The following is a 6,000-nucleotide window of genomic DNA, read 5'->3' on the forward strand; positions in this document are numbered from 1 at the left end:
GTGTTCAGAGTCTGTGCATCGTATGCAGTGTTCAGAGTTGAGGTGATAAAGAGAAGTGATGGTCTGTGCATCGTATGCAGTGTTCAGAGTTGAGATGATAAAGAGAAGTGATGGTCTGTGCATCGTATGCAGTGTTCAGAGTTGAGGTGATAAAGAGAAGTGATGGTCTGTGCATCGTATGCAGTGTTCAGAGTTGAGGTGATAAAGAGAAGTGATGGTCTGTGCATCGTATGCAGTGTTCAGAGTTGAGATGATAAAGAGAAGTGATGGTCTGTGCATCGTATGCAGTGTTCAGAGTTGAGATGATAAAGAGAAGTGATGGTCTGTGCATCGTATGCAGTGTTCAGAGTTGAGATGATAAAGAGAAGTGATGGTCTGTGCATCGTATGCAGTGTTCAGAGTTGAGGTGATAAAGAGAAGTGATGGTCTGTGCATCGTATGCAGTGTTCAGAGTAGAGGTGATAAAGAGAAGTGATGGTCTGTGCATCGTATGCAGTGTTCAGAGTTGAGGTGATAAAGAGAAGTGATGGTCTGTGCATCGTATGCAGTGTTCAGAGTAGAGGTGATAAAGAGAAGTGATGGTCTGTGCATCGTATGCAGTGTTCAGAGTAGAGGTGATAAAGAGAAGTGATGGTCTGTGCATCGTATGCAGTGTTCAGAGTTGAGGTGATAAAGAGAAGTGATGGTCTGCATCGTATGCAGTGTTCAGAGTAGGTGATAAAGAGAAGTGATGGTCATCGTATGCAGTGTTCAGAGTTGAGGTGATAAAGAGAAGTGATGGTCTGTGCATCGTATGCAGTGTTCAGAGTTGAGGTGATAAAGAGAAGTGATGGTCTGTGCATCGTATGCAGTGTTCAGAGTTGAGGTGATAAAGAGAAGTGATGGTCTGTGCATCGTATGCAGTGTTCAGAGTTGAGGTGATAAAGAGAAGTGATGGTCTGTGCATCGTATGCAGTGTTCAGAGTTGAGGTGATAAAGAGAAGTGATGGTCTGTGCATCGTATGCAGTGTTCAGAGTTGAGGTGATAAAGAGAAGTGATGGTCTGTGCATCGTATGCAGTGTTCAGAGTTGAGATGATAAAGAGAAGTGATGGTCTGTGCATCGTATGCAGTGTTCAGAGTTGAGATGATAAAGAGAAGTGATGGTCTGTGCATCGTATGCAGTGTTCAGAGTTGAGATGATAAAGAGAAGTGATGGTCTGTGCATCGTATGCAGTGTTCAGAGTTGAGATGATAAAGAGAAGTGATGGTCTGTGCATCGTATGCAGTGTTCAGAGTTGAGATGATAAAGAGAAGTGATGGTCTGTGCATCGTATGCAGTGTTCAGAGTAGAGGTGATAAAGAGAAGTGATGGTCTGTGCATCGTATGCAGTGTTCAGAGTAGAGGTGATAAAGAGAAGTGATGGTCTGGTCATCGTCTGAGCACTCCACTGTTTTTTATTACACACTGCAATGCTTTACTGTCTTCATTGTGTTTTATTACACACTGCAATGCTTTCCTGTCTTCACTGTGTTTTATTACACACTGTGATGCTTTACTGTCTTCACTGTGTTTTATTACACACTGTGATGCTTTACTGTCTTCACTGTGTTTTATTACACGCTGTGATGCTTTACTGTCTTCACTGTGTTTTATTACACACTGCAATGCTTTCCTGTCTTCACTGTGTTTTATTACACACTGTGATGCTTTACTGTCTTCACTGTGTTTTATTACACACTGTGATGCTTTACTGTCTTCACTGTGTTTTATTACACGCTGTGATGCTTTACTGTCTTCACTGTGTTTTATTACACACTGTGATGCTTTACTGTCTTCATTGTGTTTTATTACAGGCTGTGATGCTTTACTGTCTTCACTGTGTTTTATTACACGCTGTGATGCTTTACTGTCTTCACTGTGTTTTATTACACACTGTGATGCTTTACTGTCTTCACTGTGTTTTATTACACACTGCAATGCTTTCCTGTCTTCACTGTGTTTTATTACACACTGTGATGCTTTACTGTCTTCACTGTGTTTTATTACACACTGTGATGCTTTACTGTCTTCACTGTGTTTTATTACACGCTGTGATGCTTTACTGTCTTCACTGTGTTTTATTACACACTGTGATGCTTTACTGTCTTCACTGTGTTTTATTACACGCTGTGATGCTTTACTGTCTTCACGGTGTTTTATTACACACTGTGATGCTTGTTTGTGTGACACTATCTGTCAAAGTCTGAAAGCAGTACAACTTGTCTGTGTATTTTGACAACAGCCATTACAAGACTGTCTTGCACTTTACAGCTCAGTAATGCATACCTGGCAAGAGAATCTGGAAACACTTTAAATGACATGTCGCTAATTACTGTGTATGTACATAGCAGTTACTTAGTAAACCATGTGTGCCTACACATCAGAACAATGTTATTATGCAGAGTTACAGTGCGCTTAATATGTACATCTTTTGGCATAACTAAATAAAATTAATTTTAAAAACGACATAAAAACCCTAATATCAAGGATAAACTTTCAAACAAATTATAAAAAACACTATGGATTTATCATTGGGTTATTCTGATCTCAAAGCAAGTATTTATACAACTTGTTGCACATGAAGCTTTGCACTTTCTATATATATATATAGAGAGAGAGAGAGAGAGAGAGAGAGAGAGAGAGAGAGCGAGAGAGGAGAGAGAGAGAGAGAGAGAGAGAGAGAGAGAGAGAGAGAGAGAGAGAGAGAGGGAGAGAGAGAGAGAGAGAGAGAGAGAGAGAGAGAGAGAGAGAGAGAGAGAGAGAGAGAGAGAGAGAGAGAGAGAGAATTCATATCCTAATCCTGCAGTATTTCAGTATTGGTTTTGAGTCAGCAGTACAGCATGCCTTTGATAGCCCGCGCGCTATTTAATCCAGCGCAATGTGTCAGTCAAAAAGCAGCCGCTGTCAGGCGGCCCCATGAGTGACAGACGCAGGGTACTCGAGACACGGAATAATATCGCACTTTGCTTTGGAGAGGACACTTGAGCAGGAGAAACACATATCATGCTGAAAACATTCAGCGCTGCACTTGCACATTCTAATCTTTAGAATCTGGAGGCTACCATATTACAAAAACAATAATTTACAGTCTGGCTCAGTTACATACAACAATAAGGCTTGCTCTGTTCTCAGTAAGAACATTTGGGTTTGGACTCGACTGGGCGATAGTATGTAAGCTACAGCGTACTGCACAATAAGAATACAATTTGTTTGTATTCAAATAGGTGTATGTATATATATATATATATATATATATATATATATATATATATATATATATATATATATATGTTTTCTCATTAAAGAACTTTCCCTTTAAGATCGGAGGTAGAAAAGCATTTGCTCTTTTCAGGGCATTCATCATATTTTTTGGCCACACGTGAAAGCGACTGTGAGGTACAGTACAGTAGCTGCTTAAATTGGACAGCGACGCTTTCAAGCTCCGTTAAAAAACGAGGTCAGCTGCACATGTAACCCTTCTATTTTAAACTTTGCAGTTGCTCTGAGTGGTACAGCTGCTGTAGCGCTCAGTGGGCCTCGGTAGAGTACACTGCAGTAAAACATTGACATCCAACATGCATCTAGTGTGTGTGTGTGTGTGTGTGTGTGTGTGTGTGTGTGCCTGCGTGCATGTGAGTGTGTGTTTGTGTGTGTCTATATATATATATATATATACACACACACATACTGTTTGTTCTTCCTGTTTATTAAGCGTTATTCTATTGATATATAGGTCTATAAATTTAAATGTTATATTGCAGTGTCTGCAGTTTAAGATTTGCTTCGAGTGAATGCAGTAAATTCCGAGTCAGACAGGCATTCTGTCCTCCATTCTATTCTCTAATGGCGCTCGGCAAAGTGTGATGCATGCAAATGAGGGGTACTTTCTGTGTAATGGAAATAATATTCTAATGATAATACATTAGCTTCATCTTTTTTGTTTTGTTTTGTTTTCTTACTAACATTGGCTTACTGACCTTGGTTGCACACACAGATCTCAGAAGTGAAAATCCCCTTCTCTTTAATTCAAAGAAAAAAGAAAAGGAAAAAATGTCAAGCCCAAGTGGTATTTAACTAATGCATGCGTCCAGTTGGTGGTATTGCTGATGAAGCGCCCAGCAGTGAATGTTAGCTCCTGGTGGATCAGACGAGGAGAAGGCAGTGGGGACGGGGAGGGGGGTCTGCTGGAGATATTTATATTTTTAACCAGAACTGCAGAGGGGCTGGTTCAGTAGCTGTCTATCAAAACTCACACACAGCGAGAAACTGCGGGCGAGAGCATTGGGCACAGGGAGCGTCGTGTTGAATCACATCGGCACTTACTGTATTAGCACGTTCTAACGGTAATGGGTTGCAGATATAAGAGGAACCTATTTGGTGATCTTGACGATGCTTGCTCATTTACTGTACACATGCGTTTTAAGTGTAATAGCAATGCATTATTTATGAGTGTGTTAATAGGCCAGTATAATATTCCTTGCTTTTTTACTCTCTGTTAGTGGGTACTGAAAGGGTTAATACATATTTAACAGGATAGAATTACAAGAAACTGCGATTCCGTTTTACTGTTCAGTCTAACTGTTGGAATTTACAAGCCCTTCAGAAAAGTCCTTGAAGATTCCAGCAGGTATCAATCAGCTCACTACATGCCCTGTAGAGTTAACAACCGTGGCTTCATAAAGCAGACTGAAAGCTGCTGAATAATGTCACGCTAATACACTGAATTACACACCGCTTTTCTACTTCCCCATATACTTAACGAAAAATTGACAGCAATTGAAAAATGTGACATTTTGAAATCTAACATTAAATATGATTTAAACTTTTGAGATATCATTTTGTAATTTCGTTGATAACACACACACACACACACACACACACACACACACATACACACATATAATTTATATATATATATATATATATATATAATATATATATATATATATATATATATATATATATATATATATAAAGGCTATATGGACTGGATTATAATTTTTGATCGGTTAATTTTTAATATCGGTAGCCAGTTAAAAATTTAATAAATTCAGCGTAACGATCTTTATAGCATGTCCAGTATATAGCCGATAATAAAAATCTAATTATTTTTAGATTCTTAGAATTTTTAATCCCATTGGGAAACCCTTTGGAAAAATGGGCTTTTAAAATTATTATTATTATTATTATTATTATTATTATTATTATTATTATTATAGTAAATTGTAACACATTTTCACATAACAACCGTTCTTTCGGGTCATTGTCAGTCACATACCCGAAACACGAGACCGCTGAGCTGCGTTTCCATCGTTGGGTGTTTAATCTGCATTACAGCTCTGTACCGGCTTCAGGTAGCTCTGCTTTTACTCGTTCTGAATCTTCATAGAGGTGCCAGAGAAAACTGATTGACAAGTGACTGCTTAACATGCTGTCATAGTCAGAGATCAGAGAAAGTAATTCCACCTCTATTTGAGGAATTGGTGCCTTCATCGTGCCCTCTGAATGCCAGTTCTTGATTGTATTATCAATTTTCTTCTTGTTACTGCATCTTATAAAGTACTTTGTGATGGTGGTCCACTATGAAAGGCGCTATATAAATAACGATTGATTGATTGATTGATTGCCAAGGTAAACAACAGAATCAGTCAATCGTTTAAGAACCTCACGATTTTTCTTACTTGCTTGTTGTGATGTATTGTATCCCTGTGCTTCTGCTCATCCAGTTGAACATCAATCTAGGTGTCGTGGAAAGAGAGACTGCGAGTTCCAAACACACAGGCCTTTATTTCTTAAGTTTGCAAACTGAGAACACTCTCAACACACAGGGTGCTAGATAATCATCGAGTAGTGTTCCAACATACAGAGTTAAATCAGTTTCTTATATACCTTAAAACTGTCAGTAAGGCAGAGGGTTAGCCAATGATGATTCAGACATTAGCATATAAGGGAAACAATTTATAACTATGCATACGTGGC

General features: G+C 38.8%; 1 protein-coding gene across 3 annotated transcripts in view; it reads right to left on the minus strand.

Moving 5' to 3' along the window:
- Positions 1–5,496, minus strand: part of LOC121309767 (protein-cysteine N-palmitoyltransferase HHAT-like protein) — a 28,447-nt gene extending 22,951 nt beyond the window's left edge. For 2 of the 3 annotated variants that reach the window (XM_041242947.1, XM_041242959.1), the window contains exon 1: positions 3,999–4,180. The gene's annotated coding sequence lies outside the window, so the exon portion shown is untranslated. Of the gene's footprint in view, positions 1–3,998; positions 4,181–5,299 lie in introns of those variants that run through there. The other variant, XM_041242951.1, reaches the window with a different exon arrangement.
- Between the last annotated feature and the right edge of the window lie 504 nt (positions 5,497–6,000).

Source organism: Polyodon spathula, chromosome 3 (assembly GCF_017654505.1).
Source record: "Polyodon spathula isolate WHYD16114869_AA chromosome 3, ASM1765450v1, whole genome shotgun sequence".
NCBI lineage: Eukaryota > Metazoa > Chordata > Actinopteri > Acipenseriformes > Polyodontidae > Polyodon > Polyodon spathula.